The following is a 23,982-nucleotide window of genomic DNA, read 5'->3' as shown; positions in this document are numbered from 1 at the left end:
TGGCTTAGTAACATCTATATTAGAAATCAACAATGCATATGTTCTCATTCTGTAGTCAATGGAGTATATTATGATTCACAGTCAAAATGAAAACGCCAAGAGAGGAGTTGAACCTGATCCTTGCATCCAACTAAGATACATTCAGGGCAAAGCTAAAAATATGAGTTGAAATACATTTTGTCAGCTGCTCCCAGGGACAACAGCTGGTAACAACCCTCTAGCATCTCTCTGAAAAGGAAGCAAAACCTGGGGCATGATCACAGCCAGCTGTTCACCATCTGGGATTTCCCTCACATTGGCAGGAACATTTAGCTCTGTATTTCAGGTGGCTTTGTAGCCCCCTCGAGCAGACATACGCAGTTTAAGAGAGAACTAAGTTGCAGAAGTCAGAATAGATCTGTCATGTTTTGGATCCACAGCTTGCTCCCCCAAGTCTGAATGAGCAGTTCAACGACTTAGTCTAGACGCTGCTCTATTAGCTCTTTCTCCCTGTTCACCTTCCTCCTCTGTCCTCCCATCACCTGCATCTCTCCCCACTCCTCTGCACTACATTAAAGGAACAGTAAGGTTGCCAGCTTTAGCCTCAGAAACAAACAAACAAAAAAACCAGACTCAACTCAAGCAGATGCTCAGGTATGGAAAATTCAGTTCAAACAGTTACATTTTGGCAAAGACCTTATCTTTAATTGTTCACAATAGGAAGTCTCAGTAGTAATAAGCAATTCTGTCAACCTCAAGAATAGTAAGTACATCAGTAGTGCTGTGCATACACACACGCACATCTATTTTCATACTGTGCACAGGCTTCCTGCACAATAGATTAATTTCAGTTTTCCCATGCTTCACAGCTTGGTTTTGATCAGTTACAGAAAAGTGGATAAAATACCTGTGTTGAATATTTGTCTGCTAGCTTATTTCATTTCAGTAGTTAAGGGGAATAGTGTGTTTCCTAGACAATACTTTCATCAAATTGCTTCTCAATTGGTCTGATGTCATCCAGAGTTAATGTGTTCATAATGAATAATGCATTAGGAAAGGATATTTTTCACAGATACAATAAGAAAATAATTTTAACTCCATACTGAAAAGTCCAAAACAGTGCTTGTATCTTTGCAGGGTTTTTTGTTGTTGTTGTTTTTTTGTTTGGGTTTTTTTTTTGCTATTGCAGCATCAACAAGCCAAAAGAAAAATCTCTGTTGCAAGATGACAATACACTGAGCTCAATTTAATCAGTCTGAAGGTTTGTGGTTTGAAAACTATACACCCATGGTAAGCTCCTAAGAATTGACTGTAGAGGCTTCTAGTCATGGACCTCTATGCATGAAATCCTGTAACTCATGAAACCATGCTACTAATGCATATCACAGCCATGCCTTCTCATTGCTGGAAACCCAGAACACAGATTTGGCCTCCCCGATTCTGAAGCATGCTCTGAAAACAGCTATTTTGCTTCTGAAATAATTCATAAGCTGTTTTCAGGAACCTCTGTGATAAAGGTTTTTCCTCATGATGAGCAGGGAAACTGTTCATCACAGTTAAGTTTGACCTGAAACTGACACATTGTTTGGAATGAAAAAAGATTAAAGCCACATTTCTCAGCTTGTGCTTAACATTTTAATTCCTACCTTTTTTAGTATCTACTTAGGGACAGCTAGAGATTGCAAACTGTGTGGGCTGACCATCTTTAAATATACTCAGAGCCCTAATGAGCATTTGATTTACAAGTATTTGAATTAAGCACCTTATTCAGACTGGCTTTATATCAGTGAAATACATTATAATAAGGAGCATTCGTTCATGCTTACAGTAAGATTTTAAGCACTAGCTTAAATAAAAGTTACTTGTTTTTTTCTGCCTTGACTTCCAAGGAGATTTAGGAAAATTTACTAAACAGATTCCATTGACTAAAACCAAGCCAAAGAAGAGTTTTCATGATCTAATAGTTTCTGGGTCAAAATTCTTAGCGTGTATACACTAGGAACAGAGCAGAATAAATTAGAATATTCACATTTTACAGCACAAATTCCTCTAACAAGGATGTTTGCAAAACTCCAGTATCTGTTACTAGTCTTCAGAAGCATATTGGTTTTAGAAAGGACAACGGCATGACAGAATTGTCTTTGGGATGGAGATTTCTCAGCATACAATTGAAGTAAGAAATTTCCAAACAGTACTCCTAAATTAGGAAGAGCTTGTCAAGAAAGCACTTTTTCAGTCCTCCTTTGAACCAAGCTATTTCCAGGCAAAATACTCTGGAAAGTTGGTAGCATAGCTAGTAAGATACCATAGAAAACAAGAGTTTTCTATGATCTCTCATATAGGCTGTCTTAAATATTTTATTTGAAGTGGATGGCTAGCTGCAAGTGCCTCAGCTTTAGGAATTAGGTGGCAAAAAGACACTGCTGTATGAGTATCTAAAAATCCAGAGTAAATACTACTTAAATGCTGCATGGTAAGGATATAGCAGGAAGGGCCCAAGCACAGGCTTCGTAACCAAGCAGGCTTTCCTGTGGTGTAACAGCCCTGCCCTGGATTTCCAATAGTTGATAACACGCCTTCACTTCCCTCAGAGTGAAAGTCTTCCTGTCTCCTCCCATTCCCTCTTCAACTCTAGAGGAGTTGAAGCTTCTTGCAATTGCTCAGCATGCTGTGCCTGAACTCAAATGCTGAACTAAGTTAGCTGACTAGTTAGCCATTCTAGGCAAGGAGTTCATTACAAAAACTCAAACTGCCCCACTGAACATTCAAATCCTTCTCCCAAAACAATTTGTCCATACCTCTCAGAGGCACTAATCTAGCATATGGACTTCATGACTTGCTACAGACTGCCTACAGGGACACTGCATATCACTCAGTTTTGAGTTTGGACTTTCGACAACTTACTGCTCTATATTAAAAAGAGCCTTGTTCCATAAAGGAGAAGTAAGATCCTTAATTTCTGCAGGTATATTGATCTGGCTGCCATAAATAACAGAATAAACCAAATTTTACAAGACGCTACCCTGACCAAGTACTGCACACTCCAGAAAAACCTGGATACTTTCTGCATTTCAGTGAAGAACTGAATTCTTTACAACCATCCAACTAACAGCAATAGAGTCTAAGGTGCTTGGATCCTACATTGACAATGCAGAGGTTTTCAAATTGTTATTTCCCTTTGGAGCAAAGATCCTTCATGTAAATTCAAACCACATAATACAATTCTGTTCTATACTCCACTCTGATTTTTATTTAACCCTTGTAACTTGGACATCTCTAAACTATCCAGAGGGGTGACAGGACGCTTAGATTAATTCAATGAAGGAGGTCAAAGGCTATACCTCTCTATGACAGTTTCTTGGCATCAGGAACCTTCACCTGTAGCTTTCACACTCTGATATGACAAGAAAGTTGTAACTGAATTTTTGAATGTCTTCATTTTTTTTTTTTCTCATCTCTATTATGATTAGAGATGTTTCTGAAGAATCCAGCCATTTTCCAGTCAACTTTTCTGCAACTCATAATTAAATTGATAGCTCATGAGTAAGTAGAAATTGCGGGTTTGAATGGCTGAATATATCCAGACTAAGGCATTCAAATCAAGAAAACATTTGTGCACATTTAAATCTTATCAACTGCAACTGGATGTGGGTCTCATTCACCACAATGTATATGGTGATCAAATCAGGATTCCAAGCTTGTTCAGATACAAACCCAGGGAAATCAGGATGTTGTTCATCCTCTGACCACTCAGATATACTATTTATCAGCTGAAATGTTATGTAACTAGTACTCTAGGAGGTGCATATAAGGCAGAGGAAAACATGTAATACTTTCATATCAAAACAATCAAACCATTTAAGCAAGCAGAAATATCTTAGCTGCAGAGGAATAAATTGGGTAGAATAGACTACAGCACCAAGCGTATAATACAAAAGAAACCCTAATTTAGATGCTAATTAACCCAGATGTAAGAATTACAGGGTTAATTAAGCAACATATTCCTCCCACAATTTTATCTGCTGCAGACATAGGTGAGAGGAAAAAAATCTTACCATTTGATCAAATTAGCCCCAAGCTGCAGTGGGAAGTTCTGATAAACATTTTTGGAAAGCATTTAATTTTGAGTCCTAAGTAGGATGGATTCTGCATTTAGATTATATCCATTTTTATTATTGAACATGAAATATCAATTCATCGAGAAAACAGTCACTTCAACAGCTATGTAATAAATGCTTCTCCTGCAGCACAGTTGGTAAACCAAACCATATATTTCTAATCAAATTAGTTTTACCTAGCATGCAAGAAACTCCTTAAGTTTAAATTAAATCCTTATTTCAGGCACAGAGTGTGACCACCCTTGGTACAGTGGCTTGTTACATGTCAGTTTTCTTTTTAAGCTCTGTTCTCAGTTATCCTGTTCATTGTCTGTGACACCACTCCAGCTACCTGAAAAGCAATATTCTCTGCTGACTTGGGCAACTGTTTTGTTGGTTAATGGTAAGAGAAGGTTATGTGTAGATAAGATTCTTGGCTATACTAAGTTTATTCTTTGGGAACTGGGACAATTCCATGAAGTTAAGTTTATTACGATCTTCCTTATGTGAGTATTGATTCTGCAAGAACCATCAACAGCTGCTTTAATCTATAACATCTAAAGACCCTCCTTCCCTAAGAAGTCACTCTACAAACAGAAGCCTTTGTGTTGGGAGCAGACCTCTGGCACATCTTTCTAGCTGGCAAGTCTCCATTTTTACCAACTGAGGAGTACAAAGGTAAAGGAGCCAGACAGGAAACCTTCTTCCACGCCTTGATGGCATCCAGTGGTATAAAATAACTAATTAGAATAATGGTTAGAAAATATCATTATTATAGGCATTTAGACCCAACTGATATCACTGAGAATCCGATACCTCAATATTTTTTAAAAATAAGGTCTAGAACCTAAGTTATTTTCTTCAGCTGTTTCATTCCAGAGATTCAGCAAAAAAGGGTCCTGGCAGAGAATTCAAAACACAACTCATAGCTGACAAATAGTACTATTTTATCAGCACTGCAAATTCCTAGCGAAAAAAACCAAACAACTCATTAAGAATACCCAGAATATTGCACAGGATTTTCAGATTAGCTGAACTTTGCTATTTAAGTAGTAACTGCTGAATTTGGCCTACCAATACTTTACAAAATGACAGAGGCCTAGACTCAGGATGCATTGGGGATTTTACAGGAAGTCAAAGAAAATACCCGACTGTTATGTTCAAGGAAAAATTTGTAAGTTAACAAGCCAACTCAATGTCTCCAGTGCAAAAGCTATCTTGGCAGATGGGCCAAGGCCCCAGTTTAAAAAAAGCTACACAGAGACAATAGTTAATTTTCCAAAGATTGTCCTACACAAAAGGATAAATTAGTATTTGTTCTTCACGTGTTCCAAATCCAAATATTTAACAGGATGTTTTTGACCTTGCCACTGTCCTGTACCAAAGCAGCCAAGATAGGAAAAAAATTTATTTCCTTGGCTGAGATGAAACCAGCTATTCCTCGGGACTGCCAGAATTCACATTGCAGTATTTCCTTCAGATGTAAAAATCACTCTTCCATGCTAATTGGGATAAAACATTTCACTTTCATGTCTAAGTGAGGCATGCTGAAGACATACAGGAACAGGGTTGTAAGGGCATAATAGTTAAGCCCTACATATCTTTCCAATGACTTGGTGGACTCTGAATGTGGCTTCTAGCAGAAAGTACAGGTTGGAAATCCAGGAACATCTAATGCAGAAAGGCGACACAACTGAATCTTCCATAACTACTTGTATAGAACAGTCCTGGGTCAGGCTATTTCCCCATGGTTACAGGCAGTCATAAAATCATTTTGAAGTGTTCTTCTGAATCTGTCCTCGTGAACAGCAAGTGGAAAAACACACAAAGCATGCATGAAGTAAGTTGTACCTTAACAATAAACATTGATTTGTTCAGAACTAACCTTCAAAATATTGTACATTATTTAGAACTTACTATTTCATGTTAAATTGTATTAAGTTATTTGAGCTTTTAAGATACTATGCTGAATACACCAATATAGTTGTACAGCACTGTTGCCTATAGCAGCAAATGCCAGACTGACACATAGTGAAAAGCCATAGTAAAACCTTTTAAAAATTTAAGAGTTTTATTGGTATCTTGGGATATTGAAGTGACAAAATTTTCAAGTGTCCATTTTTTTTTTTTCCAGTATTGAGTTCTGGTGGCCACACTGGAGAAACAATGCTGACAAAACGAAGTGTTCAGAATTACAATGAGACAGGAAAATCTACTTTACAGAAAAAATAAAAACTAAGCAGATTTTAGAGTTACTTTGCTGTGGATATTGGCACATGGTGGTCACAGGACAGAACCTGACTAATCTTGTTCACACTGAAGGGGCCACAGTAAAGGTTAAATATCCATCAGCCAGAAAGTGTCAGTGCTATCTTCTTACAATAAAACCCACCTCCTTCAATCCTTTCCTGTTGCACTTCCACAGAAAAGGAGACAGCTCATTTTTTTAATAATACTTTTTAAAAGGTTTAAAGATTTACATGCCCATGCTTTATTCACAACTGCTGTCACTTACCATGTTCAACCTCTGCACATCAAGGAAGTTAAAATGATTTAACTTGGCCACAAATATCCCTGTTACCACTTTGTAAATCAGAGCACTAGTTCTATGTTTTTAGAAGACAAAATAAGTTTGGGAAAATTTGTTTAAACTTCATGAAATTTGTAATCTAAGCCAGTATCAACATTGATGCAACTTTGCATTGCAGTACTGCTGAATTTTGAATAATGCAACTTCAACTTTCAGACTAGATATAAGGAAGAAATTTTTTACGATGAGGGTAGCGAAACACTGGAACAGGTTGCCCAGAGAGGTGGTAGATGCCCCATCCTTGGAAACATTCAAGGCCAGGCTGGGTAGGGCTCTGAGCAACCTGACCTAGTTGTAGATGTCCCTGCCAATCGCAGGGGAGATGGACTAGATGACTTTTAAAGGTCCCTTCCATCCCAAAGCATTCTATGATTCAATTTTTGATGGCCTAATTGTTTCAGTATCTACGCATTCCCATTAAAATACTAATGTTCTTGATGTTATTAAAATCATGCATGTACTATATAATGATTTTAATTTTGAGTGTTTACTTTTGACCTGTTTTATAAAGTCCAGCTTCCAGTTGCGGAATTTGAAGAAATTGGCATCTATAAATTTAAGTCCCATTAGATTAAGTTTCGTATTAGGCTTTATAAAGCCTTATTTGCTGTCATTCCAGGTTTCTGAGCTAACTATAATACTATAGCTTCTCTTTTACATCCTGTCAAGATGTACATGCTTAAGGATGCATCTTGCATCCTGACACAGGCTGAGTCACAAACTAAGACAAAACCAATTTGTTGCTTTTACATGGTTCTCTTTGTATTGCGGGCTGCTAACATAGTACCTGCTTTCTTCACTCATGCTTACAATCAGTCTGTTGAAAGAGTAAAAGACAGAACTGACAGACTTCTGTATGAGTTGCCCTCAATATAAAAATAGCCAAACTTTATTCAAATTGCTCAGAAAGCTCAACACTCCTTTTTACATGCTGCTGTCCATTTTATTTTACAAATCTGCCATACATTTTTCTAAGCTGTTTCTTCACCAGTCATTTATGTCAGTTGATTTAAGTTGGAAAGTTGATTAGCATAACACTAGAAATTCTAGTTTGGTTTCTTGTTCTTTCTGGAAATACCATGCTCTGCAGGAAAGAATCAGCAATATTTTCACTGCTGTCCAGTGGAACAGTTGCTTCAATAGCTTGCTCTGAGTTTAAATCCTAGATCAATGCTGTCTCCAGAGAACAGTCTTATTTGAGAGAGTTCATCCTGCAGCTATTGGTTCCCAAAGTGACCCAGATTAATATCTTTACAACCTAATGCTCAAACTACCATAAATTGTCACACTTAAACTCACTTACTCCAAAAGAGCTAATGACAGAAAAATACTGAATTGAAAATCCTTATCCTTTTGACAAAAAAGCAGGGTAGAGAGATGACTTACACCAGGGGCAAAAGGAAAGTCAAGACATAGCAGACTAAACCTCTCATCATATTTTTCTGTCAGCACTTCAGGGCTCACAAACATTTATCTACCCATTTTATAGGGTTCAGTCACTTCTCGAAGCTCTCCCATAAGCCAGACATTTTAATGTTAACGAAATATTGAACTCCCAGCAAGTCAATAAAAACATTTATTGACTAAAAGATTCAGTCTATAAACACACACAATTAGAGGACTTCTGTTATAAAAGAGTGACAAAGTAGAAAGAAACTGGCAGGTAATGGATTTGTTTGGCATTAGCTTAAAAATAAGTAGTAATCCTCTGGCATTACTGTTAGTAGCATGCACACTTCCTAGAACAGAGCTTCAGGAATGTCAGATAGTACTTAATTTTATATTCACTGAAATAAAGCTTATCTGGTATTAAAATAGATATAGAAAAATGTGTATTTACAAAGGCACACAAGGTTCTACTCTGCAAACTTTTAGAAAGAAGAGGTCCTTGGGTCTTCCTGGCATCCTCAAATTGGCTTACCTAAACCTCTGTTTGTCATTCACATTACATAACCAGATGCCTCAAATTAAAACCCCACTGCTCTATATGGGCAGCGAGATTCTGCACCTCCTGAAGTTTAACCTCTAAATATGAAATGTAAGAAACCAATAAAGGGTCCTACCTCTGTTTAATAGGTAAGAAAGAAAGGGTGTAGAAAATCACGGAGTCTAAGGTCATACAAGGGATGTCTAAGAGACCCAATACCCATTTATATTCCGTCAATCACTTCTACATTTCTTTTCAGTATATTTTTTCCCATTTCTGGTTCTTTAAGACTATGGAGTTTATTACATGGTGCTCCTGGAAAAGGAGGGCTGCTCCTGTAGCAAAACTTCAGCCCATTTGAAATTTGGGTACAGAACTAACCCCATGTTACTCTCACTAGGTGCTGCAGAATAGTATCTTCCTGTAATATAACACATGTCATACAGACATGCTGGGATGTTCCTATGACAAAGAAGGTCTGAAACAGAGCAGAAAATGGAACCAATGCTTGCCAAACATCAGGCAGTTTATTTTTAGCCAAGAGTGAACACAACTTCTTTCCCTACCATAAAAACCCAGGTGTCACACTCGTAACTGGTCATCTGTATCAGTATTTATTAAAGCAAAAGTTCTTCCCTACAGTTGAAAGGGTCTCTACCAATAAACAAACCCCCTCTCTTTGAAAAACAAAAAATTAAGTTATCCTTCTGTGTTGAAGCACCTTTCTTGTGCTGCAAAATCAATAATTAGCAGTAAGGCTATATCCGATTGTTTCAAGAAGCCACAAATGTGTCAGCATGATTACAAAAATGTAGAGAAGCATTGCTCCTTAAAGTTTTGTAGTCATTAGAAAACATCATCTTAGGGTGGGTATCTAACTGTGTGCTTTTGCTTTATCTAGTAATTTCAGATTTCTTTCCTTCCCAAGCCCATAGGCATTCAGGACAGATAATTTTAAGAATTATTTGGCAAATTTATTACAGTTGGTTCATATTCATTCTAAAGGGGAAACATTAATTGGTATTTTGGAGTACTACACAGCATGAACCCTGCCATGGAGAAAGCAGAAGTCAATTGAGATTTAAAATCATTGTACGAGCAGTTTAATTCACTTGTGATTTCTGCATAACAGTTATTAAATCTTCATTTGCAATGTAAATTTCCATACCTACAGAGAAGCTTTATAGATTCTATATGCCAGCACTAGAATCAATATAACATTCTGTAATGCATTGGCAGCGAATCACTTACTCTTGCAAACATAATTCATCAGGATTCTGACAGCTTCAAGCTGCAAAACGGATTCCATTAAAACAGGGATTTATGTTTTTCTTCCTCAGAGCTCTCCAGATCTAGTCAAAATTGGCAAAACCCCAATAATTACTCTTGCAGCCTAAGAATCTCTTAGTCTAACCAATGAAATTGTCTGCTCTTCATGGAAGTGCCATTAATCATGACGAATTCTTTAGTTATCCACATAAATGTTACGTGTTCTTCTACAGAATCTTCAATATGAATGTAATATTCTCAATTATATACAGGACTAATCCTGTCTCTGTTGAAGGTAGTAACTTTTTTACAATTTAGCCAAATAGCAGCACACTCATGGCTTAAATCCAAACACCACAAAGAGTTTTTTTTAAGCTTCATATTGTAGACATCATAATACTTAATATTAAAATTCTGAGAAGCAACCTGTACTGTGAAAATGAGAACACATTTGTTCTAGCAGACTAGAGACTAAGTTAGGAATTTAGGCTGTTTGATAATGCAACTGCTTCGTCTTGGCTGTAAAGGTAAAAAAAGTCAGGTATTCTCTGCATAACCCAACTGTATCAGCACAGGAATTTCAGGTATATGAAGAATTCTGTGCAGTATAACATGTATTTGAAGCTTCTCCCTGGCCTCTATGATACCAGATCTTTTTTACAGCTTAACTTTCACAGCTCTAAGAGTCTGACTTGAATTTTCCTACTTCTTAACACCCCTACCCACACCTTTTACTGCTAGTTACACAATCTCCTAACCACTACCTCTAGCCTGCTGAAACTAAACTTTGTTTATCATCTAACACTTAGCTAAAATTTTTCTACAGCTAATCATTATGTTTAACTACACAGTCTTTGGGAAGCGTTACACTAACTAGAGGCTGTTAAACTACACCCAGAAACCTCAATTGTCAGAACACAGGTATGAAAATGCACCTGACACAACAAGTGTGCTGGTTTTGGCTGGGGTAGAGTTAATTTTCTTCACAGTAGCTAGTACAAGGCTGTTTTGGATTTGTGCTGAAAACAGTGTTGATAACACAGGGATGTTTTCATTACTGCTGGGCAGTGCTTACACAGTCAAGGCCTTTTCTGCTTCTCACCCCACCAGCGAGGAGGCTGGGGGTACACAAGAAGCTGGGAGGGGACACAGCTGGGACAGCTGACCCCAACTGACCAAAGGGCATACCACATGACATCATGCTCAGCATGTAAAGCTGGGGGAAGAAGAAGGAAGGGGTGGGGGACATTGGGTATGATGGCTTTTGTCTTCCCAAGTAACTGTTACGCTTGATGGAGCCCTGCTTTCCTGGAGATGGCTGAACACCTGCCTGCCGATGGGACGTAGTGATTGAATTCCTTGTTTTGCTTTGCTTGCATGCGCAGCTTTTGCTTCACCTATGAAAATTGTCTTTATCTCAACCCATGAGTTTTCTCTCTTTTACCCTTCTGATTCTCTCCCCCATCCCAGCAGGGGAGAGTGAGCAGCAGCTGTGTGGTGCTTAGCTGCCAGCTGGCGTTAAACCACAACAACTAGGAACAATTTAAGTCCAGAGGGGCCAGGCGGTAACGAACTACTGCCTCCTCATTGTGACATTTACAGCATGAACATGCATAAAGGTACACTACACAAACCAATATTTTGAGTATGTATAACCAGAAGGTACTTGTTTGGGTCAGGAACCACTAGGTGAATTTCTGTGGCACTATGGTAGTGAAATCAGAATGGTATCATTATGACCTTAAAAGGCTATAAAGCACAGGCTTTTTTTTCTTGAAAAATAAACATTCTTCATCTGATAAGCTTGTGTTATCAGTGTTTCTTATGGAGTCAATGAAGTTTAATGTCAGAAAATAAGTACATATAACTGCAGAAGAACTATAGCTTTATATTGTTGATTATAAGTTATAAAATTAATTTTCAAGATTCATTATAAAAGTTATACATGATTAAAATAGCTCCAGCTTTCTAATCCTGATGAGATAATTAAAGTAATTAGAAAGTACACCTACTTGAAAGCTCAGTCACTAAAAGCACCTTTAATCACAATCAAAACCTTTTCTTCCCTGAAGAAAGAATCTATTTGCCATATTACAGCCTTTTGGTAGCCTCCCATTCATTTTCTTCAGACAGTGATTAGAATAAGCCTTGTCAGTGGTTGGAGACAACACATTAAGAATGATTTTACATAGATAAGAAAAAAAATCAATATCCCATTCCTGGCATTCAGAACTCTTTTCAGCTGACCTTTTATTCCCCAAGCCTGCTTTTCCTTGTTTCTCAGAAAGGCTTTCTTCCCAGCAACATCTGCCTCAAACAAGACATTTGCTTGTACCCTTAGAATACAGGTATGAACTTTATAATACAGTGTACTGCAAACAAGTCTAACAGAATTTGTTTGCTCTGGTACTGTCAAAGACTGAATACTGTTGCAAGTGAACATCCTGAACACTCCTTGCTCAAGCATCGTCTCATTTTCTCACCAATGTAACAAAGACATGTAGGGAATATCATTTAAGACAACTGCAAGATTGTGATCTTTGGCAAGTCCTACAAAAATTCCAGAAAGAATGCAGCAACTAAGATGGATTGGATGCAAGAGCAGACCAGACTTTAATGCAGTCCTCAGAGGGAAGAAGGCTAATATTTCATGTTCTACTCTGAAGTTCAAAAAAATTCCATTCCCCTATTTTTCAATTTTATCCTTCCTTAACATGTCAGCTTCTTGTATTTTTTTTTATTTTTCTTTTTATTTCTGGTTGAGAAAAAGAGTTTGCTAATACTTATACTGTACTTGCATATAGAGGTGCCAGCCAAATCACAGCTTATTTATACTGAGTACAAACATCCTAGCCCAATCTTTAATGAGTAGTTAATACAAGAAAATATATTAGGGGTTTTACTGTACTCAACTTGGGAGCACTGAACCTAGCTCTGCCACATCCTAAATTCAAAATCATCTCTATTAAAAGGCTTAAAAGTTGGCCAACATTTCTGTGAGTAAAAACCAAAGCCCAGAGAAAGTGGCACACACCCGCAAAGCCACTTCTGCATCAGCTTGCCTTATTCTTTCCACAGATAGCCATTTGACTGTGAAGCTGACTTGATTTCACCAGAAGTTCAAGCAAAAATTTGTCTTGATTATTGGTAACTGCCAACTACTGGCAATTTTGTTGGCCCTTAGGACAAGTTTTCCCAAATTAGAATTCTGTACTTCAGTCCCCTCCCATGAATCCATTATGGAAAGTCACCATTAAGCCATGCCAGGGTCAAGCTGCCCAGTCCTCTCAGGCTGGCACTTGCTTATGTCAATATGTACTAAGTCTTCAGCAAAAGGTTTCCAAGAATTGGGACAGCCCCTGAAATGGAATATGCAGGCTGTAATTCAATCAAGGAACCATCTCTTGCTTTTCATAAAATCGACATGGACAATGAGAAAGCTGCTTTAGCTTTCAGACAAGAGAGAAAATTTGCTGTATGATCTTGCTGGAAAAACTGTTTACAAGCACAGAATCCTTAAGTAGTTCAGACTTCTAATTAAATTCTTACAATATTACACAAATTCTGACAGGAATTTTCAAGTTATCAAAATATATTTTGTCATCTATTGGTGCCCTCACTTTAGAGGCCTTGACCAGGATCAAGGAAGGGACTTATTTTGCCCTATAATACCTCATGGTACCTTTAACACTAAATTACAAATACCTTGGAACTACAGAACTATTGCATGCTAACTGTAGCAAACACTACACATCAAGGTTATCCCCCTAGATCTCCAGCCGACCCGGGCTTTATACCCCCAGCAGTAGGTGTGTCATGTTATAAGGGGCGGAGACAAGGGAGGGTCGACCCTTAACTCTTTCCGTACAGCACGTGATCTTCCGGTCGCCAGCCCTTATCTTTACTACATTTCCCCCTCCCTTAGCTCCAGTAGTTCTGGATCTTGCTGGGGAAGCTGCGTGTAAAATAATCGATATATGGTAAGACTTATACAGACACGCATCCGTTACGTTCATAGATTTTGCCCAGTCCAGCCAGTAGTTCGTCGCGGCTCCCTCATTACTCCCCCACACCATCAGGATGCATAGGGAAATGGTAACCTGTCAAGATAAGACTCAATAGATTGATTAATGTCTATACGGTCGAATATTTCGACTGGGTACCCATTCTAGCGTCCCTTTCTCGGTTTGCACACACGCATACCCACGCCCCAGGCAACGGAGGGAATAAGGGCCCCCCCATTCACGGGTTTGCAGGTTCCGTACTTGAACCAAAGGGTAAGGCCCTTCGTTCTCATCGAGCCGGAAATGTGCCTGGGTTGCAGTCTGGGTTTTATAGGTGTTCCCTCGAATGGTATGATTTAAGGTAATTAGTGCCGTCGTCAACAGACGCTGTGCCCGAAATAAGGGAGGGTCAAGGGGAGGGGGAACCCCTGTTCCTGGGCTTATCTTTTCCCTCTCCCTAAGTCGGTCGAGTAACTCTTTTAATGTGCGGTGCGCGCGTTCTACAATGCTTTGGCCCGTACTGTTATAGGGAATGCCATGACTCAACTGAATATCCCAGCGCGCGCAAAAGTCCTTTGTCTTCTTGCTGACATATGCCGCTCCATTATCTGTTTTAATTTTTTGTGGGATGCCAAGTTGCGCCATACAGTCCTGCCAATGTAAAATAACTGAGAGAGCATTTTGTTTAGTATGCATAGTCGCTAAAATAACTCCACTGCAGGTATCAACTGTGACATGCAGATACTTACGTGGATTAAAGGGTTCATAAATCGTAACATCAGACTGCCATATTTGGTTGGGCTGCAACCCTCGAGGGTTTACCCCTGCCTCCCAGAGGGGACCTTTGGAACACACAGGACAAGCAGCAATCACAGAGCGAGCATCTTGCAACGTAATGCCAGCGAGCCTAGCTAAACCGCGAGCTCCACAGTGGAGGAGCTCATGCAGGCGGAAAGCTCGCCTTAGGTTAGAAGTTTCTTCAACCGCCAGTACGCTCTTTGCTAAGCTGTCCGCTATTTCATTCCCAGCAGAAAGAAAACTCGGTATGGAACTATGACTATTAACATGGATAGGACAGACAGGAGCGGTTCTCATTTGCAGTGCGGTGAGCAACATTCCGGCAATCTCTGACGTTGCCCCAAGTGCCCATCGGCACTTCTTCAGTAACTTATATACATAGCAAGAGTCTGTGATTAGATCCAAGGCCTCTTCGGGCCATTGAGTGAGAGCCATCCATACCGCTTTGGCCTCAAGATACTGCACGGATTGCCCTTGATCTTGATAACTAATGTGGGTCCACTGACCATCCTCCTGCCATGTAACGACAGCTTTCCCAGTAATCGATGACGCGTCGGTAAAAACTGTGCGGCCTCCGGTGGGTTGTTCAACTATGGCACTAGCTGGCAAAAAATGGAGTACCTGGATTATCTCCCCACAGGGGTGTGGTCTTAGACCTTCAATACGACCCGTAAATTCAGCTATCGCCGCTTGCAGGAGCCCCACTTGTGGAAGTACCAACTCCCACTGTGCCAAAGAACAGGGCAATGCGATGACCTCCGGGTCCTTCCCTGTTAAGTGTTGAGTTTGCCTCCGACAGCGGAGAATAAGCTGGGATAATAATGTTGGCCAAGAAATTAAAGCCGTCTTTGGTTTGCCTTGATACAACCAAGCAAAAGGCCAGCCTTTTTCACCATTATTTTGAATTAGTAAACCATGGCCAGCGGTATCGGTCATGTAAATCAGGGCAGTGACCGGTTGTTCAGGTGTAAATCGAGCGAGACCCCAATGCTGGGCTCGCTCCATAATTGTCCTAAGAATCTCCTGATGGTTTCTTGAAAGAGTCCTTGGAGCTAGGGGGGAATCTCCTCCTTTCAGGAGTTGATATAAGGTAGTCATTTCTGCCTCAGATATTGGAATAAAGTTTCTAAGCCACAATAGTTGTCCAATTAATTTTTGTGCCTCATGGAGTGTTGTCACTGTAGTCCGAATTTCAAATGATTGTGCTGTCACGCTTCGTGGCCTCAGTTGAGTACCTAAATACTTTACTGCACGCCCTACCTGTGTTTTCCAAGGCTCAATGTGTAACCCATGTCGCTCCAAACTGACTATCAGCTGCACGCGTGCCTTTTCCAGTAACTCCTCTTGGTTGGACGCCAATAACACGTCATCCATGTAATGGAAAATGATGACCGTAGGGAAATTTTCTCGAATAGGGCGTATCGCAGCAGCTACAGCAATTTGACACAAGACTGGTGAGTTTTTCATGCCCTGGGGTAACACCTTCCATTGATATCTGGCGCACGGGTGTTGATTGTTAGGCTCAGGAACAGTAAAGGCAAAGCGTACTCTATCTTCTTCATGCAAGGGAACACTAAAAAAGCAATCTCTAATATCTATAACCACTATTTGATAGTCAGGTGGAATCATGGCCGGAGAAGGGAGGCCCGCTTGTAGCGGACCCATGTCTTGTATACATGCATTAACTGCGCGTAGATCATGTAGCAGTCGCCACGCTCCCGATTTTTTCTTTATCACGAAAACGGGGGTGTTCCAGGGACTTGTAGGGGGTTCGATGTGTCCTGCGTCAAGTTCTCGTTGTACCAATTGTCGAACAGCCGCCCTCTTTTCCTCTGTCAATGGCCACTGCTCTACCCACACTGGTTTATCTGTCAACCAGGTGAGTTTTAATGGGCGGACACAGGCAGTGGCCATTATGATAAATTTGTACGCAGCACTATATTCATCTTCTGCAAGCAACATCGTCCCAAGATGACAATGGGTAACTCAGCAATGACAGGGTTACACCATGCTACCCTAGCTTGTCCGGATTCCGGATCCTTCAACATAATTTGCATTGGGTTCCTGCTTTGATGCGAGGTCTGCATGCCTCCCACGCCTTGCAGCGAACCTCTCGGTTCGAGTGGCCAATCATCTGGCCATAGATGTGATGGGATTACTGTAACGTCCGCTCCTGTATCCAAAAGGGCTCTTAACACGAGGCGTGGTGTTCCCCCCAACTCTGGGAGCCATGGGGTAACTATAATATCTACTTCTGGTCGTGTGGTCATGTTTAGGGTGAGTGCCACATACGGCGAGGGCTCTATCCCCAGCCTCCTCTATTGCGCGCTCCCATCTCCCCAAGGCAGCTGAGTTGGATATTGCATCATTGGGACCGCAGGCGACTGTGCTGGTCCCGGGGAAGGAGAGACTCCCTGTGCCATACATTGCGCTGCTGTCGTCGGGCCTGTTGAGCTGATCACTGGGGCAGGTGGGGATGGCACGGCCCTCAGCCATCCCTCTTCTCGTTTCCCCAGCCTGGTCTCCTTTGCTGACTCCCCGCTTTGCACTGTCGAGCTCTGTGGCCTAGTCGCCCACAGCGCCAGCATCGTAGGTCTCTCTCTCCTTCCCCTGTTCCGGGGGTGTTTATTTTTGAAGGGCATTGTCGCGCCATGTGTCCTTGCCCCCCACACTTATGGCACATAAGTCGTGCGCCGCGGTAGGCCGCATGGACTGCGGCCACTACCGGTTGCATACTTTGCGCCTGTTCCTGTTCCAGCACGTAACGAATCATCTGTGAAAGCGTGGTCCCTATGGGTAACTGTCTTAGCAACACTGCAGTTTGTGGGTTTGCTTGCGTACGTGCACAGTCAAGCAATATTGCCTCCTTAGCCTGCTCAGGAAGTCGAGCAACCTGAGGCGCCGCTTGCAGCCGGTCTAAAAACTTTGTGAAGGGCTCACTTAACGATTGCCGTATTTGGACCCATGGAGGCTCCCTTTTATCAAGAGCTGCGATGATGCGTATTGCTTCCTGGGCAGCTTTCGAAGATGCAGCAAAATCGCGCCCCCGCATTCGCTGAGCCTGTGCCTGAGGAGTTGCGAACTGCCCTTCACCCATCAGCTGCTCTAAAGTCACTCCTGCCATGGGATGGTTGGCCTGTTGCGCCTCAATAACAACTTGGGTGCACCGATTCCTCCACTCCTCCCTAAACAATACCATCATCGAGGGGGTCAATACGGCCCGCATCAACTGAATGATATCAAAAGGTGCAAGCGGCGTTGCAAAAACACAGTCTAATAGGACTTGGGTCTCTGGGGAATTTAATCCATGACTTTTCACCGTTGTGACCAATTCTTTCACCAACTTTGCATCTAACGGTTGCCACTCATATCCTCCACCTGGGGCTGCTCGGATAGGAAATGCTTGAATCGGAGGGGCCTGGAATTGCACCTTCCAAGACACAATTTTTTGCAATCATCTGCCAATCTGTCCCGTTTGCCCTCTCTTTCGGCATTCCCCCTGGCATAAGACTTTCCGCATTTGCCACCACCCCTCTCAATCGGCTGATCAATGCCTCGAGTTCCCTTGAAACCTCATTAGTCCGTCTCGGAAGCGGGAGCAGATGAGCAACAATCGAGGATCCCTCGTCACCCCTTCGCCCTCACTGCTATCAGAGCTCATGGGGTAATCGTGTACAGGCTCCCTCCACTGTGAGGGAATACCACTTTGATTTCCCATTGCCCTAGGGATAGGGGTTCCCTCTGGTGGCTCAGGTATCACTGACAGTGCCGGGGGAGCCCTACCACCCCCCTCGATGTCCTGCGCTCCGCTCTCTGTGTGTCCAGCACTCGTCGATCACTGGGATACAATGGGGCGTCCTCAGGTGTTTTGCCTTCTTTTTCTCCTTCCCGCCATCTTCCTTCACGTAGTTCACGATACTGCTGGGATCCCACATCAGCCCCCGGGACCCAATCCAGCAACCTATCAGTCAGCTCCCTTTCCACACATTGTTGCAACTCGCCCCAGGGGTATTGAGGAAGTGGCAGATCCGCTGGTGCAGGAGGTGCCGAAGGTTCCGTGGGCGGCCGCTCTAAACTCCCCACTTGTATCGGGAACACCTTTCCCGACTCCTTTGTTCCCGCTGCACCATAGTCTCCCTGCACCTCCCCTTCCTCCGTTGGCTCAGCCCCCAGTAACAACGGTTCCGTCTGTGTCCCACAGGCCACTCCTTCCCAGCCAGCCTGGGTCCCCTCCGAAACTAAACCCGTTGGCTTTTCGTTCCCAGGAGATTCCTGCCCCATCAGCACACCACGTGCAGCAGGTCGGCGCCGCCTTGCCGCAAACCCCCGCTTGAGCACCCTTGTCGTTACCGACTTTAGTACCTTTATGAGTTCCGCGAGCTCCATCGCTGTTGCCTGATCACGTCGGGGTCACCACTGTGTAGCAAACACTACACATCAAGGTTATCCCCCTAGATCTCCAGCCGACCCGGGCTTTATACCCCCAGCAGTAGGTGTGTCATGTTATAAGGGGCGGAGACAAGGGAGGGTCGACCCTTAACTCTTTCCGTACAGCACGTGATCTTCCGGTCGCCAGCCCTTATCTTTACTACAGCTAACCACTCACATAAGACTGAGATCACATTGGAGGACCTGGATATCTAATGGTTCTCTGAAAGAATTAGTTAAAATGCTGAAGCAAATATCATTATTAACAACAGCAGATGCTTAAGGCCCCAATCCAGGCCTGTGAGTATTTGAAACTATTTTTCCTCAAACTTTCACACTTAAATGGTGAAAACAAGGCCCTAGGCATGCCTGTTTCAAGCATGTAAGATTCTTACTATGAAAAGTTAAACTCCAATGAATGTGCTTTACATTACATAGAACCCCTACAAAAAAGCTGAAATACTCACTGAGGTTATACACCGATGGATTTGCAGTCTGAGACAAGTGATTCAGAAGCTCAGATCCAATTAGGGATATGAAGTCAGGCTCCTATCACTGATAGTTTCTGTCTGAGTTTAAAATAAACATACCATATGTTAGCACAGTAAAAGACACATTCTTTAATTGAGGCAACTCTGTTGTAAAACAGATTAAATGCAGCTAAATATAGATTCACTAACCCCACTTTTAGCCTTTTTTAAAAATGTTAGAGAACCCTTTCTGAGAAATACCTTTACAAAAGAAGGCATTTACTTATGACTAGGTCATTCTAATATACTGTAGTTTCAGTTGCATTAATGTTTCAATAGCAATGAATTTTCAAGCTGGATCTACCAATCTTCAAATAAATCAAAGGTGGTTTTTTTTTTTTTCTTCCCAGACTTATGAATCACTTCATTCATCAGCAAAATAGGAGGAAATCTTAGCTGTGGGAAAGGCAGCATCAGGGTAGATTACAAACTCCTTGTTTATTGGTAGGACCGCTGTATACTGCCTTCAACAGCTCTGAGGAAACATTATAGGTGATGCATAGACCTCTAGTTCTCCCCATAGAATCCCTACTTTTCCTCCACCACACTGGCTTTTAGAAATCCAAAACAAAATACATTTATTGTTTTGCACAGAACACATTGCTTTTTACTCCCTGGAGTCCGATGGGTTTGTTCCTTCATTTTGTTTTCCATGTGTTATTCTTTTAGGTGCACATGAGGCACGGTAGTCTAACAATAGATACAGAAATACCATCAAATTATGAAATTCTATATTAAGGCAGCCACAAAAAATGCTGCAAAGCTCTAGTTGCAGTGAGTTATGCAGGTTATAGTAGCAGGGGCCTAACTACTCTTTACTTACAGAAGCTCTTGATTATTTCCTCAGCAGTGCCATGGCTGGATACTGACTTTAATTAGGAGAGGGTAAGTGAGAAGGAAACACATGATTTATACCAAAGTAACAATTATACCAAATACAAGCCTTTACTGAAGATGGGACGCTGAAAGAGGGATCTTCAGCTCGTCCAGCTCTCAGACTAATTTAGATAAGATAGTCTTCCTGTGTTTCCTTTTCAATGAATGGAAAAAGGAAAAGTTTTCCCCAGCAGGTTTGCTTTGAACCCCTTCCTGCCCCCCACCCTCTTCTTCCCAGCAGGATTCTGCATTTCCTCACTTCCTGTACAGGGCAGACGCACATTCTAATATCAGCTGCAAAATACCAGAGATGAGCTCCCACAAACAATGCAGTTTTGAAGGCAGACAATAGCCCCCCAACTGTGTAGTCATGTACTGTTTGCTGCAGAACAAAGTGGCCATCAGTGAGAAGTCAGCATTTTTCAGACAATCTCTTCCATTCTCCATTTAAGGAAGACTTTGAAATTAGGATATTTGTTTAGATGCATGTCATGGTTAAGAGGGGTCACTTATTTCTCATGACACAACTTTATTATAAGCAATATTGAATTATGAGTAGAAAAGCACTATTGTAAGGCAGATCTGGGTAAGAAATTTGATCTTAATCATACAGGAGTACAGAATAGTTCACACACTATTTTCCCCTCACCTATTTCAGACTCCAAAGAGAGCTGCTGTTCTTCACTCATAATAGAACTAAATGGCCAAACAGGTCTAAAACATACAGACCAAGCAAAGCACTTAAGCTGACACTGCCAGAGCAACTTTAACTTCTGATGTGTAGGGAATTCCAGTACTTAAAATCTGAATGTTAAATTTATGTAGCTGCTTGGTTGTGGAGGTAAGGAGATGTAGAAGAAACTAGTTTCAGTAGGAGAAACTAGTTACCACCTGGAAAGCAAGAAAGACTTTTACAAAACATAGGTTTAGAACTATGCAGTTTTGCCTTGACCATAAAAAAAGTTAATTAATTCAGTATCACAGTAACAACTAGTACAGGCTCAAAGGTGCATTTGATATGCAGACCCATTTCATTCTATATGCTTCTTCATAGTGAGATGAACAGCAGTGTCTATTGGAGGGGCTCCCTTACCTTCTCCATCTGGTGACAGAGATGTTTAAACCAGAAAGACTCCAACCATAAAGGCAACAGGTCTCCTGCAACTCACAGACAAGATCCACACAGGGTCTAGTCATACGAACACATGGATGGCCCACTGCCTTACATACTTTCATGGAAGAAGGTTTCTGTGCTCCTTTAGGCTTCCTGTACTCTACCTCTAGAGTAAGGGTATCTTCTACATCACAAGATGAGTACCTTTTGCCAAGTATTCATGTAGCACTCTAAAAATACATCCAGAGTTACTAAAAACGGAACTTAACCTGTTTAAGCTTACCTAACACTCCTGTATCGCATGTTTACACTTCCTTAAAACCAATTAAGCTATTGAGATGTGTACACTCCTAGTGTGTTGTTGCTTCTAGAAAATTTATGGAACATTTTAGCAAATAAGTTTGATCCCTTTCAATAAGATCAAGGGAAAAAAATGGCATTTTGCCCAGGTTGACAAAAATCCTACCTAAATCAGCTCCAAGCTCTTCTACTTGTGTATCATCCCATGGAACATAAGGGATTCCTTTGACACCAAATAAGGACAATAATGTTTTTTTGCAGACATGTTCTGACTACAACTGCATTACTGACTAAGAACTTATGCTTCAGTTATTATCAGTACTGTGAAGCCAAAAGGAAACTAATTTCTGAAAGCTAGACCAAGTTTGAGAAAGTACAGTGAAATCAGGAAGATGATATGGCCTTACACACTTAACTAAGCTCAAAAGAGCAACTAGCTACTGATTAGGCCAGAATTTGTTCATGTAAATAAGGTTGCATTATAGAAACTAAGTAGTTAGGTTAGATAGCACTTCTTAAGCAAGAACATTTAATTTCCCGCTCTCTATGATCCAAGAGGTTGTAATTTTTTTAATTTAAGTTTTTCATAAGCACATCTAGAGAAGAATCATACACATATATCAAATTGTGACCTGCTGCATCCAGTCTCCTGTGTGGTATGAAGTCTACAAAAGTATCAAAGCTAAGGCTTTTCCTCCTGGCTACAGAACCCAGCTCCTACCAGGTGACAATCAGAAACACAGTTGCTTTCCTTTAGCTATGATACAATTAAGCCCATAAAAAACAACTTGTCACATTTCCAGATACTTGTTCCTACTATCTTAGCAGTGGTGCTTAATGTTTCAGATGTAGTTAAAGTACAAAACTAAGTTTTACAATCCAGAGATGAAAGGTGAAAACATAACACAAGCTACTACACTAATAAACTAAGAAGAAAGTATTTTGGATATAAACCAACCTCTATTTCTCTACAAAAAAGATATTTTTACAGGTCTTGCATTAAAGGCAACGACAGTGAGAAATCCCACAGTCTAGGTGTGGGACATTTTCATTCACAATAACCAACATTTCTAAGACAAGTAAGATGAATTTTAAGCAAAGCAAAACTGGACATCTTCCACGGTCATACCAACTTTTCCCACTAGGATGCAGAGTGCTGTCATGACATCAGATAGCATTAAACAATTGCAGAAAAAAGCTCATTTGAATCATAAAACTAATTCCACAGTCATGGTATAACTAGCAATAAGATGCAATAATATACAGTAATTGGTGGAATTTAGAAACTTTTATACTGTTTTTTGCATTGTAAAAGCTCTCTATTGTATGTTTACATCAAAAAGAAAGATATCTAAAATGGTTTTCTGAAAAATAAGCCTCAGTCAGCTCTGCTTTTTAATTACTAATTAAAGTTTGACCTGTTTGACCAAGATTGAAAGGAGTCTCAATAACCAACACATATTTTGTGAGCAAGTGGGCTGTATTACCTTCAAGGAACCTCTCTAATATGGCTCCAGCATCCTCTGACAGGCTCGCATCCCAACTCAGACCATTCCCGCCACAGCAGCGCGCGCGCACACACACAGGCTGAGGAGAAGCCTCTCCCCTCAAGTTTTCCAGTGGGCAGGAAGAGGCCGCCCCTCACGGCCATCACCTCAGGGCCACCGCGCGCCTGCCTCTTCCCGCCTTTTCACCCCCGGGGCTGGCGGGGGCGGTCCCGCGGGCCGTCACGAGCTGCGCGCGCCGCTGCGCCCATGGGGCGCTGCTGCCTCGTGAGGTGCTCGCGCTGTTTGTGTAGTGTTCGCAGCTGCCGCCCCTGGCGGCCGTTTCTGAGGCTTCCTGCGCCTGGGAGGCTTCGCTGTCGGTCGCTGAGGTAAGGTTCTCTCAGTTTTGTGCTGTATGGAGTTCTCCTGGGGCTTGCTGTCCAGCCTCTCGGTGTTTTGGGTTGGTTAGTTGTTTTTTGGTTGGTTGGTTGGTTTTTTTGTTGTTTTTTGTTGTTTTTGTTTGTTTTGTTTTGTTTTTTGTTTGGTTGGTTTTTTTGTTGTTTTTTTTTTCTGTTTGGGGATTTTT

Source organism: Nipponia nippon, unplaced genomic scaffold, assembly GCF_047370975.1.
Source record: "Nipponia nippon isolate SJK-2023a ecotype South Korea unplaced genomic scaffold, ASM4737097v1 scaffold_7, whole genome shotgun sequence".
NCBI classification, from domain to species: domain Eukaryota; kingdom Metazoa; phylum Chordata; class Aves; order Pelecaniformes; family Threskiornithidae; genus Nipponia; species Nipponia nippon.
Note: the sequence above shows the minus strand (reverse complement) of the source record.